The sequence below is a fragment of the Falco cherrug genome, chromosome 9 (genome assembly GCF_023634085.1).
Source record: "Falco cherrug isolate bFalChe1 chromosome 9, bFalChe1.pri, whole genome shotgun sequence".
Classification (NCBI taxonomy): domain Eukaryota; kingdom Metazoa; phylum Chordata; class Aves; order Falconiformes; family Falconidae; genus Falco; species Falco cherrug.
The window spans coordinates 24,668,185-24,684,860 of record NC_073705.1 but is presented as its reverse complement, the minus strand read 5'-3'; the positions used below and the strand labels follow the sequence as shown (position 1 = coordinate 24,684,860).

Below are 16,676 nucleotides of genomic sequence, written 5' to 3'. Positions count from 1 at the left end.
CTTTCCTTGGAAACTTACTGCATCTCGGTAGCAACCGTTATATATTTGATCCTTCTACAATTTAAGGCAGGGAACAGAACACAAACATTGATCAGGTAGGAGCCAGATTTTGGCTGGGGCACTATCCATGTAGTATCTTTGTAGCGATAACCACATGCAGAGGGAATAAACGTGGTTTTGCACGACGGGGAGAGGCCCGCGGGTGGTGGCAGGCAAGAGCCATGCTACTGCTTCACTGAGCAGATGTTCCTGCAAACCGCCTGCAAACAAAAACAAACCCACCATCTCCCTGCCGAGCAGCAGGGTGGGCTGCCTCCCCCCCATGAAGCCGAGCCCTTGGCCAATGGTGGGAATTCACTTCCCCTCAGAAAACGCTGGATTTCGGTTTATCTCACCGAGGCACCAAGAGAACAATAGGCTATTAGAGCGTTGGAACAAGGCGGGCAGTGACTGACCCCCTCATTACTTCGCTGTGCAGGCGAGGGAGGCTAAAAGGAGGGGTTGGCCACCCTCAGGACTAATCTGGTGGCCGGTGTGCGGGGGCCTGGGCTGGTGGTGTGTGTGAGGTGAGGGTGGCCATGGGGGACTGTGGAGGTCTTCACCTTGGGGCTGCCTGTATGAAAGGGAAAGAAAAAAAGATAGAGGCGGTGTTGGCAAAGTAAAAGCGGTTTGTTTGCTTTCTTCTTTCTGGTACAAAATTGGTCTTCCTTTGTTCTTCAGCTTTTAAGACAAAACTATTACATTCACAGTGACAAAAATAAATGATGTAAGAGTGGCTGGAAACAGCTGAATGAACAGGTGAAGTGTCCAGACAAGCAAAAGGTTGTCACCTTCCCCAGTTCTACGTGGAACGGGACAGGCAGGCTTTCACCTCCCATGCCGTCTGCAGACCTGATTTTATCTTGAAGGCAGCCTTTGGAGCCGCTATCCTTCTCAAGACTGTGCACATCTGTAAGCAATTAGATAAATTAGGCTGTTGATATCTCAGAAATTAGAGAAACTTGTTGTACTAAGAATTTATTGTTTGAGAGGAATAATGATATAGGGGAATGCTTTAATCTACACACAAGGTATGTTCCAGCTATGCGTACCATCAGTCTTAAAGGTGCACTTTTATTAGAAGCACTCTTATTTCAGTGATGTTAAATACATAGAGGTGCAGAGTGGATATGCATTTTGAGGAAAGTCAGATGGGACACAGCTTTCAAGTGTTGCGCTTGCCAGTAACTCCTCCACTGTAAAACAGAAACTAGGTGTTTTAGTCCCTCAGCTTTCACTTGTACACATACCCTTAACAACAAAAAAAGAAACCAGCGCTCCTGATGACATTTCAGACTGTCTTGGGTAGAATTTTCCTGCCTCTGTGGCTGGAGGAGGAGCTTATCCAGTACCTGAGTTACGTGTAAATCAGTTGATCTTTCCATGGTAAGAAACAAGGTGGTGAAAACTAGTTTTCTTTTCTGGACTGAGGTACCTGTTGCATGCTGAGAATTTTGTGGGGGTTTTTAAGGTGTGTTTCTCAAAATATGTAATAATGAAGAATTGTGGCATTCCCATTCTGGGTAGTTGTCTACTCATTATGTAAATGTATTCCCTAATGCCTAACTGGAAGCCTGCTGGAAGCCTCCTAGTCAGTGCCCGCACTCTGCAGCTCTTGGGTTACAGCTGAGGGTCCAGTACTGGAGACTTTGCCATTATTTTAATGGGGGCAAAATGGGCTCTCCATGTGGAAAGAATATTTAATAATTATGATATACACTTGTTTTTTTAATCAGTTGAGGGAAAACAAGCGATGGCAGCAGCTGTGCCATGTGAGCAAGTATGTCATGAGCCTGCTGGGCAAGGCATAGTGAAGGGCATTATTCCGCTGGGAGATTGGCACTGGCCATGGCCCTCCAGAGTTGCCACAAAGGATTTTCTGTTCGACATCTAACGCAACAAGCACATTCATATGTTTGCAGAGGGTTTCCATGGAAACCATGTAAACTGTGATGCTAGCAGACAGAGGCAAAGGTTATACTATTGTAGAGGCCCTTTTGTATTCTCTTTAAATGTTTCAGAGCAGCTATATTTCTTAACTAATACTCTGAGCCTATGTAACAATTTGTTCAGATTTTAGTTTTGGCTGCTTTTTTTGACTGAGCATTTGTCATGGTTGTACCGAGGAGGTCAGATGAGTTGCAAGAATAACAATGAAAATGTTTGTTGTGTTTTGGCTTTTTTTTTAACATACATCACTTCAATATCATGATTTGAATTGATTTATCTCAGCAGTCTGTATATTGCTATATATCTAGATCTATATCAGCTATATATTTTTATACATAACCATATATCTGTATCATTGGTAATTGATTTATCTTTTTGTTAGTGATAACGATGCAATTGGAAGAACAGGGGACAAAAGAAAATAATTCAAGCTATTCTGCCCTTACTAGTACAATTCCCAGGTCTGTTGAGTGCTTTTATTGCCCAGGTAGAACTAGCTCTTTCAGGTCATCATTCACTGGCATCTGGGGAATTTTGAATGCTCATCACCTCTCGGAATATGAACCTATGCTATTTATAGATACCAGTTTCAATGCCAGCTAGTCTTTACTATGCTTTGAGAGTCCATGCTGGTTTTAAATTTGTACTACAAATTTAAATTTGCAAACATGTCTTGCTTTATTTGTTTCAGGAAGTACTATCACCGTGGGCACAAGTGTTACTTATTATTAAAAGAAAGAGAAGTATTGTCTCTTCTGTATGATTATCCAAGTTCCCATTTGACTGTCCATGTCTGCAAAATCATGCTTGTTGATAGGTTCAGCTTAATTATCATGGGAGTTTTTTTTTTTTAAAATGACTGAACTCAGTTCTGCACTCATATGTGCACTGGGTGCATGCTGCATGTCAGCAAGAGGTCAAGGTACCTGCTTGTTGTTCACCTGCTGCTCTATGGAAATGCGATCTTACTTGATCACGCTGTGCATGTATTAGCATGTATAAGCCTGCCACTTAACTTTTGAACCTGTTGGTTACTTTAAGCCAAACTTGGTACAAAGGTTACAAATAACTCTCTTATGCATTACAAAAGTTGATACCTGGTTAGAAGAGAAAGGTGTAGGGTTTTAATGCTGAGGTTGAAGAGAGGTACAAGCTGATCGTTCCATCTGATCATAGGACAATAACTAAAAAATAAAATCCAGTATAAATGTACATAACTAAACTTGTCATCAAATTTGCAGAACCAAAAACCATTAAATTCTCAGATTTGAAGTGTTTTATACTTTGCTGCGAACAGTATATAAAATCTCTTAGGTGTATAAGATGTTCCCGTCTAATAGAGACCAGTAACCTAGAGGCATTGTGTTTCCAAACAACATAGTTTTGAAAGCATTCACAGTTGTCCTGAAGAAGCACTTAGTAATTACTCTTTTTGAATGTCCCATACAAGGATGGAACAGCTGACTTGGGGTACTTGTTGTTGGGGGAAATAGTTTCTGATACAGAATGAAAAGGTGAAATGTACCACTAGCTCAGGGTAGCTGTTGACTCACTTTTGGGCAGCTAGGCATGCCCATAACCTGCTGCACCATGCCAGGGTGGGCCAGGAAGGGATGGGTTTGTTTAAATATTTATCTTTCTCTAGCTCATGTTCTGTTATTAGATATCAGATGTACAATTATTAAAAGCTTTGTATCCAGTGCCTCATTAATGTTAAAAATAACTTAAAAAAAAAAAAACAAACAGATCAGTTGGAATAGCTCCGTCCATCTTAGTCTTCTAGTCCAGTATCATCCGATTACAAACAACACTTTGAATATAAAATGAAAGTGAACACAGGGTAGACATAACAAAAACCTATCTTCAGGTTCATATAGCATAATTGTGTAATTGCACTCTGTGAGGGACAGGAGATGTGCAGCAGGTAGGAGTGTTTTTCATTATGAGTTCCAGCTTTCTGAAGTTGAAGGCAGAAGTCTCAAGAAAAGGTCTGTTCATATAGCACAAAACTTTGTATGCTTTTCATCACTTCTCCCTGACTGCTTTGCAGTACAAACTCTGACCAGTTTTGATAATTTGTCACAGAGAGGGAACATAATACTGATGATGCAGGCAGAAATCAAAATCCCATAGCAATTTGCCAGAGAATTAAAAAGAACAACAACAAAAAAAAAAAACCACAGCAGCCCATGAATGGCATCTTAAGTGCTTGTTCCAGTGCATACTGGAAGCATCACTCAAGATTAAAAAAAAAAAAAAAAACCAAAACAAAACCAAAACCAAAAAACAACCACAAACAAACAAACCAGAAATCTAGCTATCCCCCTGCCCAAAATAATGGAATAAATTAGCAAGTTAGAACAATACATCTTAATGGAAAAAAAAATAAATTATCGACTTACTGCCCAACTCTAAAAGCAGCATCCACCACTACTCCTCCAGCAACCTTTTAGACCAGACTCCAGAAAACAGATTTGTCCTGTAGACTCCTGTTTTCTTTTTTGGATTAGGAAATTATTTCCAAAAAAGATGCAGTTCATCCACATCCCCACTGTGGCTAACGTAGAGCTGTGTCCGCCCTGGGTTGGTGGTGTCCTCCGCAGCATTACAGCCTGTCTGTGGAAGCTGTCATGAATCAGCCTTTGGCAGGCGTCTAGTTGCCTATTATTCAGCACTTGATTAATGAAGTTTTGTGGTATCTTTTGGCATGTTCTTACATTAATACAGAGATCTTTAATTCCTTGAACAGCGTTAAATTTTTATAAATGTTTTTAAAATAAACGTCCAACACATAAGTGAACAAGATAACTGAAAGACATAGAAAAGATGTGATTTACTTTCACTCCTCAAACAGATGTAATCTGTATAGCCTCAGACATTATTTTTTTTTTTTGTCATCAGTAATTTTCCTATGGTATAAACTGAAATACCATGCTTATCGAGATGATTTCCATGAGTTATTTAAATATTCAAAAATAAGCATCACCAAAGCTCAGAACACAATGTAATTTTTACAGCAATTGTTAACTGATTTTTAATTTGGTTGCTTTTAATTCATAAGGATATAATGGAGATTAAAATTTGCCCCAACATCTCTCTGCGCTCTGAGTCTGAACTCTGGCCCATGGGTAGCATGTCTGATACTTGCATTTAACATAGACATAAGTAGGTTTAATTGCAAACAGCCAAATACGTTTTTCAGGCCAGGTTAACAAACGAGCTTTGGAAATTCAATTAAAACAACTTTTATGTTATTTTATGAATTTCTGTCATAATACATTATATTGAGATAGTTTTATCTAAGAGACAGATAAGTTAATGTATTTGTTGGCTTCAGAATATTACTGGAATTATAAATAAAAAATCTAAGTCACAACTGGAAGAATTGTTTGGGGAAGGACTTGAGGGAGAGTCTTCCATGCTGTATGTGTTACTGATCAAAGGCAACATGTGTCCTCAGAATTATAACTGAGGTCTTTACAGCTAGACTTTGAGTCCACTGGTACTGCAACTCATTCAGGTGCCTAGTTTGTTTCTCCTCTAAGAGAAACCACGAAGAAGATTTTCTTCTTTTGTCTGCTTTAGTAGAAAGTAAGTGTCTTCTGAAACTGTCTGTGGTGGATGGTGTTTGTGCCACCTTGGCTTCTAGGAAGTTCTGTCCCTAGTACATTGGACTAGCTCCTCTTTAGACATGAAAATATTCACACTTCATGCAACTGCTTGGGACAAAAGGGAGGATGATTTAAATCTCAAGAAGTGTTGAATGTCAGGCTCATTTTGCATTTTAGAAACAACACAGATGTTTGCAAGTCCCCAGGATTTCATGTAGCATGCCAAGATGTATCCATGCTCTGTGAAGTAGTTTGTTGTATGTCTTCTATTTCATCCAGACTTTCAGTGCTTATGAGTGATGACGGAGAAGGAGAAATACAGGATAAAAGTAGATAATTGCTTGCTTGCACTGGAAAATAATAATAACCTAATTATGAAATATTTATATATTCTCCTTTTGAATTTTAAAAAACTAGTCTTTCTACTGTGCTTATTGTTGACTCACCATACCCCTCACTGTGTGTCCTACCGAAGCTTTTGTTAGTAAATCTTCACCACTTGTTCAGGGGTTTGCTGGCTACTGCTCTGGGCACATCTGCTTCTCTGTTCAGGGCTGTGGTTAAGTCCAAAATGACCCTCTGACTTGCTGGCTTGCTTGAAATTCAGTGGAGTAATTTTCCATTCCTGAAGGTGTAGAAGACCTTTAGCTCTCCAAATTTAATTTATCTTTCCAGTACCACGAGGAAAAGGTGACTGAGGTGAGCAAAGGTCAAATGCAGGCCAAGTCTGTTGAGATTGATATACATATTTATATAGGTAAAACTTTGACTGCATATGAAACTGTATATTTACCAGTTAGGTAGTTGGTTGGGTTTTTTTTTTTAATTATTTTCAAGTAAGCTGAAGCCAATATTAGCAATGTGGAGAAACAGGAAAAATGTTGCTGCACCACTGTAAATTCTAGGGATTTCACTAGGAGCGATAATCAAATCAACATGCTTTTAACATAGCTAATTAAGTAGCTGCTTTTTGAGCTTTCGAAGAGGGCCTGGCTGCCCCCGAATGTCCATGTGGCCCTTCTCTGCTCCATACTTTCCCCTTCCCTTTTCCCCCAGACTGTGTGTAACCCTGGTCCCTTTGTGTATCCAGGTCAGAGCCTAGCTTTGTGGAGAGGTGTGCTAGCACAGCTAGGGGATGGCGTTTTGAAAGGTGGGGAGCTGAAACGCGTGAGTTGGGACGGGCAGGATCACCTCAAGCCAGCCAGGAAAACATGAAAAACTGTAGCATAAAGTGTGCTTAAGTCCTCTAAAGGTGAAAATTTTGTACATATTAGGCATGCAACCATAACCCAAATCAAATTCTGCTTATGTTAACTTCTGTCATGTTACTTTTTAATATACGTCAACATTTATGTTTGCAAATGGACCAGGGAGGAGAAAGATTTTCCTCTATGTTCAAACAAAACTAATTCCAGTAATGGAGACCCAATGAGGTGAGAAAAGGCACTCTCAGCATAATTTGGGACTAGTGATTTACAGATTTTGTCCCCTCTTCCATCCCATGGCTGATATAAGCTGTTAAAGTCTTACTAACAGAGCCTTCCCTCTACACCCCCATTTGTAGCTTGCTTTTTTAGAGCATTTACTAGAGTAAAAGTGTAGCTTTTTTCTGGAGATGCCCAGGTATTTTTTCCATGCTTCTCCCTGCCAATCAGTGGCACTGTGTCTGCTGCAGTCAGGCCTGGGCTGGGCTGGCATAATTTGTTTCACGCTTTCATTGATCTCAGCAATTACTATTTTTAAATTACGGTTAAAAACCTTAAGACAACCATAAAGCTCCTACTATGCCTGTTCTTCATATGTGAAATCAGTATATGCAATTGTGGTTTTATCTAAAACATTCTTAGTTTTTTACTATAACCACCATAAATCAACTTTTTGAAATGCTGTTGTTTTCTGTTTAATGTGAGAATGTATGTAGAATTCAGTAAAATGTTAAAATTCCTTTTTTGAGAAGCTAGCCAATTTATTTTGACATGATCAGGCTGCTACTGGTGTATTAATGTGACTTGTGTTATTGCTTATTTAAAATTTATGGTGGAGTGATTCAGAGATCCCAAGATGAACTGGGGGGAACCGTGCAGGGTGTGGTGCGTCATATAAATAAAGATAGTTTGTCCTGAAGACTTTATGATCGAAGGCCTGGCACAATTTCATCTTTTCTTCAAATCTCCAGTTACAAATGTCCCTACTGAGATTAGCTGTTGGCTGGGTTTCCAGTTCCCCACTTATGAGTTACGGAGGGCATTGAGCTGCAATTCAGGATGGTCAATGCATGGCAGTGGTCTTAAATGGGGTCTACACAGAGCTGTCGGTGGTGGTAAAGGTCAGGATCTGATGTGAAGAGGGGGAACTCCAGGAGTTTGGGCTATAAAAAGGTTTGGCTGCGTGCTGCCATACACGAGTTTGGTTGTTCATGTAAAACATTCCTAAAATCTAGCAGTTGCCTTGTGTCGATCATCTGGGTTGCCCACCGTCACAGCCTCTGACCCTCCAGAAAAATGCAGGAGGCAGCTGCTTTGGCCATGACATTTCTCAAGATAATCAAACTGCCATAAATCAAGAAGGCTTTTGATGTGCCCTGGGATCAATAAGAGCTTTCCCTGCTATCTAGTGTCACCCATTATACCAGTGACTGAGGACGGCTCTTGCAGATTGCTGGGAGTAGCCCTCATTACTCCAAATGGTGCTTTCCAGGTTGGTGTGAATTAGTGGATTTTTTTTTTTAAATTATTTACATAGCAAACTTGGTTCTTCTGCTCCATAACTCTGTAGATCTGTGTAAAGAGTGAAATTTTCCCCCAGCATGGGTGCAGTTCAGAGGCAGCCCAAGAAGAAAGTCATCAGAGGAAGTTGGAGGCTTTGCATTGCAGGGGGGAGAGAGGAAAAGTGCTGCAAAATGTGAAAGGTTTTGACTGCAATCAGGTTTTTCAGTTATGTGCAGTTTTTTACAGATAAGTTCTCAGTTGTTATTTTGGAGGATCCTAGGTTTCATCTTTTTCAAAGGATTTAGGGAAATTTTTCAGCCTTTGCTTGTCTATGAGTGAGGGTTCTGTGTTTGCATACTTGCACAGTTTAATATGGATAAGTACTAACAGAATGTAATCTATTAATTTAGCGCTCTCTTGTCTACTGCCTTGTGAAATATTTTTAGGTAACTTATCTACAAAATCAGTTGTGGCTAAGCAGAGATAAACCTAAAAAAAAAATAAAATATATTTTCATTGTCTTAAAGTTGCAATATTTTGGAAAATAACTACCTTACTTTTCCATTACCAAGTTCCCAGATATCTCTGAAACTAGATGAATTCAAAATACTGTCCTCCCCCTCTCCCCCCCGACTAGTAATCTACTCTGTCCCTTTGTAACATGAATGTGAGCAGGGTGAGAACCAAAAGTTGAAGCTCCTTTGGTGCTGCAGCGTTTGCGCTTGATCAGAATCCTTAAAACCAAAAGCAAAAAGCAGTTATTCCTATTGAAAACTGATCCGTATGTCTTATGTCTTCGTTTCTGGTTTTATAATAAAACTGAAATACGCATTTGGGGTTAAAGCTCCCTGGTATTATTTTGAGGGGTTTGTTGAGTCAAGTAAAGTCAAAGGCAAATGATCTGGTTTTTGCTCTGCAACTATAGTTTACTTGTATCCCTTATTGATACTAACTCTACAGGGTGTCGGTTAGTGTCGGGAACGGATAAATACAGGACAATAACTCCCGGTGAGTGCCGAGATCACTGATGGATTCCTTGAAATATGTAAATATTTGATAATAGTTATTACTTTTGTTCTAGGCATCCAAACGGGTTTGACATGGGTGGGTAAATGTCATCTGTAAAAAAGGGGTAACAAAACAGGATCAGCAAGAGCTGAGATGCCCTGCCAGTCTGGCAGAGCCCATCAGGGCTGTGCTGGCCCGTGGGCCTGTTCTCTGACATGGGCTGCGCTGCTGGGAGCTGCTCAGGAGCGCCTGGATCTTCCCGTGTCCCCATGGCTTGTGGCATGCTGGAGTTACACACATGTTCATGTGCTTTCATCAGCTAGAACTACTGTTTAGAGATGATTGCAGTACATATGTTCTTAATATAGTTTTAAAACTGGTTAAATTTGGATGTATAGTTTATTCTTTGTAATGTCTAAACTTCCAGGTGGCATTGGGAAAGAGCCAATGCTTTTCTTTTCATTTGGATTTGCCAAAAGAAACCAGTTCCAGAGAGTTGATTGAATTCTTGCAGGTCGAGCACTCCTGCTGCCCGTGAGCTGGCTGAGGGTGGTCACGAGCAAATGCCGCACCAAAGCGGCAGTTCTGCTGCCATTGCTGTGCTGGCTGCCTCCTCTGCCAGAGGTCTTCTGCTTTCAGAGCCTTTTTTGCAGAAGTCCTAAATGCTTCAAGGGAATACAGCTTCAGAAAGCTTGCAACTTGAAAATCTGTAGTAATTAATGTTGCTCTGGTCCTTTACCAAATCCTCTGGAGCAGTAGAGGTAGGAGGGAGTCTTCTGTGAGTGGCAGGTAATTTTTACCATGGAGCAAAGTGGGAATGAGCAGAAAAATGTTACAGGGGGAGAAGTAACTTCATTTCCATTGTTGTCATTCACCACACCTGTGCTTTCTGTGAGAGGAGCTTTCTGTGTATGCCATAGGGAGAGGTTTTCTTTTCTCTGGATGTCTCCTTGGCTTTCTGCTACAGCGAGGATATCCCTCCCGGTCAGCAGTCTTGCCTTTGAACAGAAGTAGGTTATTTAACCTTAGTATTTTCAAGTGATCTCATATCCTGTGCATAAAATTTTAATTTAATGCTGCTATAGAAAAACACCTTAAACCAAGAGAATCTTACATTCTCATCATAGAACCCATTTTTACTCTGCTTTTTTGTGAACTTCAGTATAACATAGAAGATGAAAAAAAACCCAGAGGAGAAGCAGGTGTGAGGTAAGACTGACAGCTTTTCAAGTCTAGTGAGTACAGAAACTATTTACATTTTAACAAATAATTTAGTGTATTAGCTGTTTTCACTCTATTTAAGGAGGTGATTTTTTAAAATTGCCTTAGAAATAGTCTCTTTCAATGGATTCCACACTGTTTCATAGGACCAGTTACCCTGTGTACCCAAGCAGACATGCCAACTATCAGCAGTCCAAAGTGCAATTTCATGTTCTTTCAAAATATACGCATATGCTTCCATATGTAAATAAAACTTATCTATGAGCAAAATATAACTCAGTTTTATATGGAGTTTCTGGTAAAAACTGTTCTGGTAAGAAGCTGTAAACCAAGTAGTTATTAAAAATAATGAATAAATAAAAGGAGGAAAAGAGAGATATTTTTTTTTTAAAGGAACAAGGTTAGGGAAAGGGAAAAAAGAAACCTGCATGATATATGTGGGTGACTGACCTCCCTCTCTTAAAGCGAGGTTTAAGTGGCACAGTCTATTGTGTCTCTTTAAAGTTGCAAATTAATAGTTCTTATTTGCTTGTGTCATACTGTTACAAATAATTGGTGTGGCAAACTGTGTCCAGCAGTAAAAGAGGATTCATAGTGAATAATACACATGATACGAATCTTCCTTCACCACTTTGAGATTTCAGTGCTTTCTCGTGGTGCAGCCAACCCCTTCCTGGTGTGCTGGAGGAGTACTTGGGTGCATCATTTCACCATCAAACTCTGAATTCCTCCTCTGTTACTTCTCTGTAACCAGTTTGTGTTGACTGGGTTTGTTCTGACCTGAATGTTTTGTGTAAGTAACAGCATAATCTCAAAATGTTCTTATTCTCTGCACAACTGTAACAATTTGCTTGTAAAACAAGAAAATATCATTTTATGGAGTGAAGCAAGGAAGCCCCTATGCAGCTGACTGCTCAAAGGACAGCAATGGAAAGAGCCCAGTTATGTACAGCCTCTCCTCAGCACAGGGGGTTCAATACTGGGCAAGATGGGCCTTGTCTCTGAACTCTAGAGGTTGTCCTTTTGCGTCTGGTTTTGTCTTTTATCACACTGTCACTCAGAAAAGGGTAACTGGATAACTTGCTCATCAAGGGTTCTCTCAATCATTTAAAAACTGTCACGCTGCAGTGAGGAATACCAAAATGTGAATGATTAAGGTAGGTTTGGGTCTAGAGGGTTAAGCATACCAGCTCATTTATGAGACTTAACACATGCAAATAGCACTTATGGCCATGTGGTAGAGCATATTGGATGCATCAAACCATCGTTCTAGGCTTGAGGTTTTTTTCCCCCCACTGCTTGTGCTGCAAAATGTTGGCAGGCTGGCCTGCAAATGTGGAGGTGCAGACTACACCTGCTACAGGCTGGGCGCATTATAAGGAGCCTGCCTTAACAGAGGAAAAAAATGTTACATCTTCAGTTAAAGGTATAGCCCTCCTATTCTGGGTGGCTATCTGCAACCTCCTATGTTACCTCGCTTTCTGATAGTAAAGAGTAGCTGGCTCAGTTCCATTTTACACTGAGTAAAGTGTGAGTTGCGCAGCTTGAATATTTATGTTGACTATAATTGCGCAAAAATAATTCTTTAGATTTAACACAGAAACACAAAACTAAGATTCAGATATACTCAAGTTTTTATTTCTTGGGAGAAAATACTCTACTGCCACATAGTCTCTTTCATGTGGTGTCTGAAAGGATATGATGATTATTTTATTAGCTTACTCTATTTAAAAGCAGAAGGACTTAAATTAAATATGCCATGCTGGATTAGAATATTTGATTTGTAACCAGTTTGGGCTGTAATATGACAAATTGTTTATGGGCGCACTGCTACTGGAAGAAGCTGTATTAGACACCCCCGTATCATCATTGTCTTTGTTTCAGAACAAACATTTGTGTTGATACGCAGTTAACTGGCTGGGGGAACTGACACAGCTGAAAATAAATTCATTTAAAAAAAACCCCAAAGTTAAAAACAAAACCACAACAAAACAAAAAAAACCCCAAACAAAATAAACCAAAACCAAAAAAGAACTTAAAACCAGACAAAGAGTAGTTTATCCTACCCATTCCACCATCTCACCTTACAAACATCTGCTGGTGTGAATCTGAAGAGGTAATACCAGGAGAAAGCTGGGAAGGCTGGGAGAAGGTGCAACTACTTTATTTTTTAATGCAAATACTGCCTTGTGTCAATGTAAGGTCCTGGTTTAACAGGCTAACATGAGTGCTAGTGTACAGAATCACTGTGTATTTGTAAAATCGGTCAATGTAACATTGAAGAAATGCTACCTATCTAGTGTAGCAGAAGTATTTTCAGTTCCACAAATTGCATTTAGAAAATGCTAATGTCTGAACATGCATCTTGCTCATCTTATCAGTGTGTGAGACAGATAAATGAAACCCAAACCTGTTGTAATGTTTTTAAAAAAAATAAAAATCTGTCAACATGTTGTCAGATATTTATAGTATTTGATGTCCTGATCAGGAGAATTTAAAAATTAATTTAATTTTGAGGTGTTTACCCAAATATATTTTTTTCCCTAGAACAGATGCAATTGCTCAGTTGCATGGCATCTCTAAAGTGTATAGGAGAGAGGGTGAACAGTTGACTTTCTAATGCCAGAAGATAGCAATGGTGACCGTGTCTCAGTCTATATTCTGCTACGTATTTTTCTGTCCCTCTTAACCATTTCCTCATATTCCTTAAGCGTGTTTCTTTCTGCCAGCTAACTTATGTAGCTGACATGTTGGCTAAAGCCAAGTCTTTGATTCAGACAGGAACCTGCCTGTTTCATAGGGAGGCTGGAACAGAGATCAAGAGACACCCAGTTTGCTTCCAACAAGTCTCCTGGCAGACAAGATACTGGAGGGGGGAAGAAAGAGCAGACTGTTCCTTAAAAACAACCAGGCGAGAAATAGCAAAAGCAGAATAACACAATGTGTTCCTTAAAAAAGAAATGCTCAGATGTGGTATAGTCTAGCTCGAGCGCTCAGACCTGCAATCAGGCATACTGGTTAATGATGCGGCGCACACACTGCTGATTTGCAGTGCTGGAAACTCTCAAACAGATGGATTGTACTGCATAGAGAAAAAGGGGATGTCTGAAACCAGCCATAAAAAAAATCAGCATAAGAGGTAGGTTAATGCTTTGTTGATAGGTGATCTAATGATTTGACCCCTTTTCTGTTGCTCTGTCTTTCTCTTACGGTGATATTTATTTTATATACAGTCTGTACGTTACAAAAGATATATCAAGTCAGTGCCTTCTAGTGTGTTCTTTGGCAAGATAAATTTTTCTTGCATTTGGTCTCTTGTGCTTTTTTTTTCCTTCAGTACTCCTTGTTTCTCTGACCTCATTATTATTTTTGAGCTGCTTTTGTGATTTGACATTGAAAACAGTTATTCCAACAAAAGCAGCACAGCGTGGTACTTAGACTTTACAAAATGTCAAATGGGGATGCTCAGGACTTAAAGTTGCAGCCTAAAATTAACAGTTCCAAGTTCCTGGAATAAATTGGAAGCTTTTGTTAAATAAAGCTTATTTTTAAGTAGAGAGTTGCACAGACTCCTGACAGAGGCGGAATGTTCCACTTAACTGCTGTAGCCCACTTAAGGGTATAAAGTACAGAACAGAATAGGGAGGCCAAGCCCATCAGCTCTATAAGATACCAAAGCATGGAAGGACACAACCTGTTTTCTTATGTAGCAGTTTGAGTTCAGTTCGTCATGAACCAGGAGGGCATAACTAGACAGGGGGAAGCAATTACCCTGTAACAAAGTCTCTTTGTTTCACAGGTCCCTAAAAGTATTTTCAGCAGAGATAGCGATTCTGTACAAGAAAAGCTTCTATGTGCTGACTTGCTCTTCTTAGTTTCTTTTGCCCCACATCGGAGTAGTTGAACCATAGGTGGGATAACTGCTCTTCTGCATACTTTGAATCTCTTTTTGGTCTAACAGCATATGCATGCTAGGCCAAAATGTGAGCTAAAACATGTGTCTCAGCTGAGCAAGAGTGATGGCTCTTATCAGGACAAAATCAGATCCTAGTTTAGATTTGATTTCTCTGTGTATATTTATCCTTTCTGACCAGTCTAGATATAGTGTCTAGTTGCTATAGGGGCTTACAGTCTCTCACTTCCACCTGTATTTCAGTCTCTGAAATCACTTATGCAGTATAGCGTGCCTAAGAAGCATTAGCTAGTACCACTCAGGAAGATGGTAGCTCACTTTGTATAATTCATGAACATCATTGGAAGGGGTGGAAGCCAAAAGTTGCCTTGCAGCAAAGCTGATTTTTCTTCTAGGCAAAAGAATCTCACCAAAAAAAGGGGAGGGAGGGAGAGAGTCCTTTATCACAATTCGTAGATTTTGAGATCTGGATTTTCTGTAAACGCTTACATCTATGTCATTACCAGTCCTGTGCTGAGGAGGTGGTACAGATTTTTAGATCCCCAAAAGCTGAGCACATTTTTAACAAATGTTCTCGGGGGGGGGGGGGGGACGACAAACCACACAAAACAAAAAAAAAACAAACACCACCACACCAAAAAACAGTGCAAGATGCAGATAAATTATAAAAGAATGGCTGATTTGTTTGAAAATTTTCCAGCCAAACAGTAGGGGTTATATGAGAGTCAGCCTGGGCCCAACAGAGCAGGCATTGAACCAGACCTAATAGGAACAACTAGACCCAATACCCATATTATGTTCAGTAACGGAGAGGATTTTTATAGTATAAGGACTTCAATGTTGTAATCTTAATGGCTAGAGGTAACAAACCACTCTGAAAGGAAAAAGGAAAAAATGAAGTCCAAAGCAATTAGAAAAATCTCTTTTGTGGATTTTGGGTATTGCCAGCCACATTTGTTTCTCTTTACAGATGAATGGGTTTTTCTGTCACTGTAAGAATTAATTCTAAAGTAACAGACTTGAACTAATTGTGTCCTGTAAACCTATAATAATAACAATAAAAGGTTTTTGAAGTTCAGACATGCATGTAGTCAGCTGAACCAACCAAGTGGATCAGCAGTGCAGTGTGCCACTTGGGGTTAACAGGATTCAGGAGCATTTTAGGAAAAACAGTTGGATAAGGCAACTCCTGGGAAGAAGCAACTGAAGAGAGGAGTCACAGCTGGTTGCCAATTCAAGCAAGGTTCTTGCCATCTGCATTTCTAGACTGCTTTCAGTTACCAGCAGGTGCTGGAAGTGTCTGTTCTGACTCAGATGGAAGTATTTACCATGATACAGATGGAGAACGGTGTAGGTTTAGAGATGTGGTCTCAGGCTCTTCATACCTTGTGGCATTTGGAGAGTGAAAGAGTGAGCTCATGGTCTTGTGTCTTCTCATGATGCTTTTTTCTTTTGTTTCTTAAACCCTGCATTTTTTGGGGTGGGGGGAACGGACATAATACATGGTTACAATTATAAGGGTATCTCTTCTAACCTGACCAGAGGAAAGCTGAGCTGTGATCATATCTCCAAACACTGCCCCAAGAAGTTTATTCTTCTGCTTCAGTGCTCCCAGCTGGAAAAGACAATAGTTCATTCTTTAGATAAACTAAAGCTCCTGTTATACTCCTACTAGATTTTTCCCAAACCCTCACTTCCTTGAAGCAAGCCCCTTGTCTTCCCCTCAGCATCCCCAAATTGTTCACACGTAGTAGGCTTCCCCCGGTGGTCAGTCATTTGCTAATGCTGAATGAATGCCTACTGCACCCAAGCAGCAAATGCAAAACTCACTGGTACACTTCCACAGCCTCCATACCATCAGAGTTCATGGAGCTTATCTCCAGGATGCAAATTAAACATGCCAGAATGTGGTGTGTTTGTCCAGCTCACCAGGTACCTCCTGGAAGCTCTGTATGTGCTCCTGGGTAATGTTCCCTCCTGGATGGTGTTTCATCCCTCAAAAAAAAAAAAAAAAAAAAAAGTGTAAAGGACAAAAAGAATTACAACCTGTAGTGATTGTCTTTTAGAAGGGTGTTAGCTGTATTTCATCTCAGTCCCAAATCTTCTCATAATCTGTAACATACAAGAAAATCATAGACATGGTTTTCTTGTACCTTACCTGCTAATGCTTTCCCAGCTCCGTAAGTGGTGTCTGTCTTGTTTTCTGCCTGGGGTTTCATATTTGGT

At 40.0% G+C, this 16,676-nt stretch overlaps 1 protein-coding gene across 5 annotated transcripts in view; it reads left to right on the top strand.

The window, feature by feature from the left end:
• The window catches only part of ADD3 (adducin 3), a 103,697-nt gene that overhangs the window by 55,877 nt on the left and 31,144 nt on the right, over positions 1–16,676 (top strand). The window contains exon 1 of one of the 5 annotated variants that reach the window (XM_027812105.2): positions 13,429–13,676. The exons of the other annotated variants lie outside the window; for them this stretch is intronic. The gene's annotated coding sequence lies outside the window, so the exon portion shown is untranslated. Of the gene's footprint in view, positions 1–13,428; positions 13,677–16,676 lie in introns of those variants that run through there. 5 annotated transcript variants of the gene reach the window in all.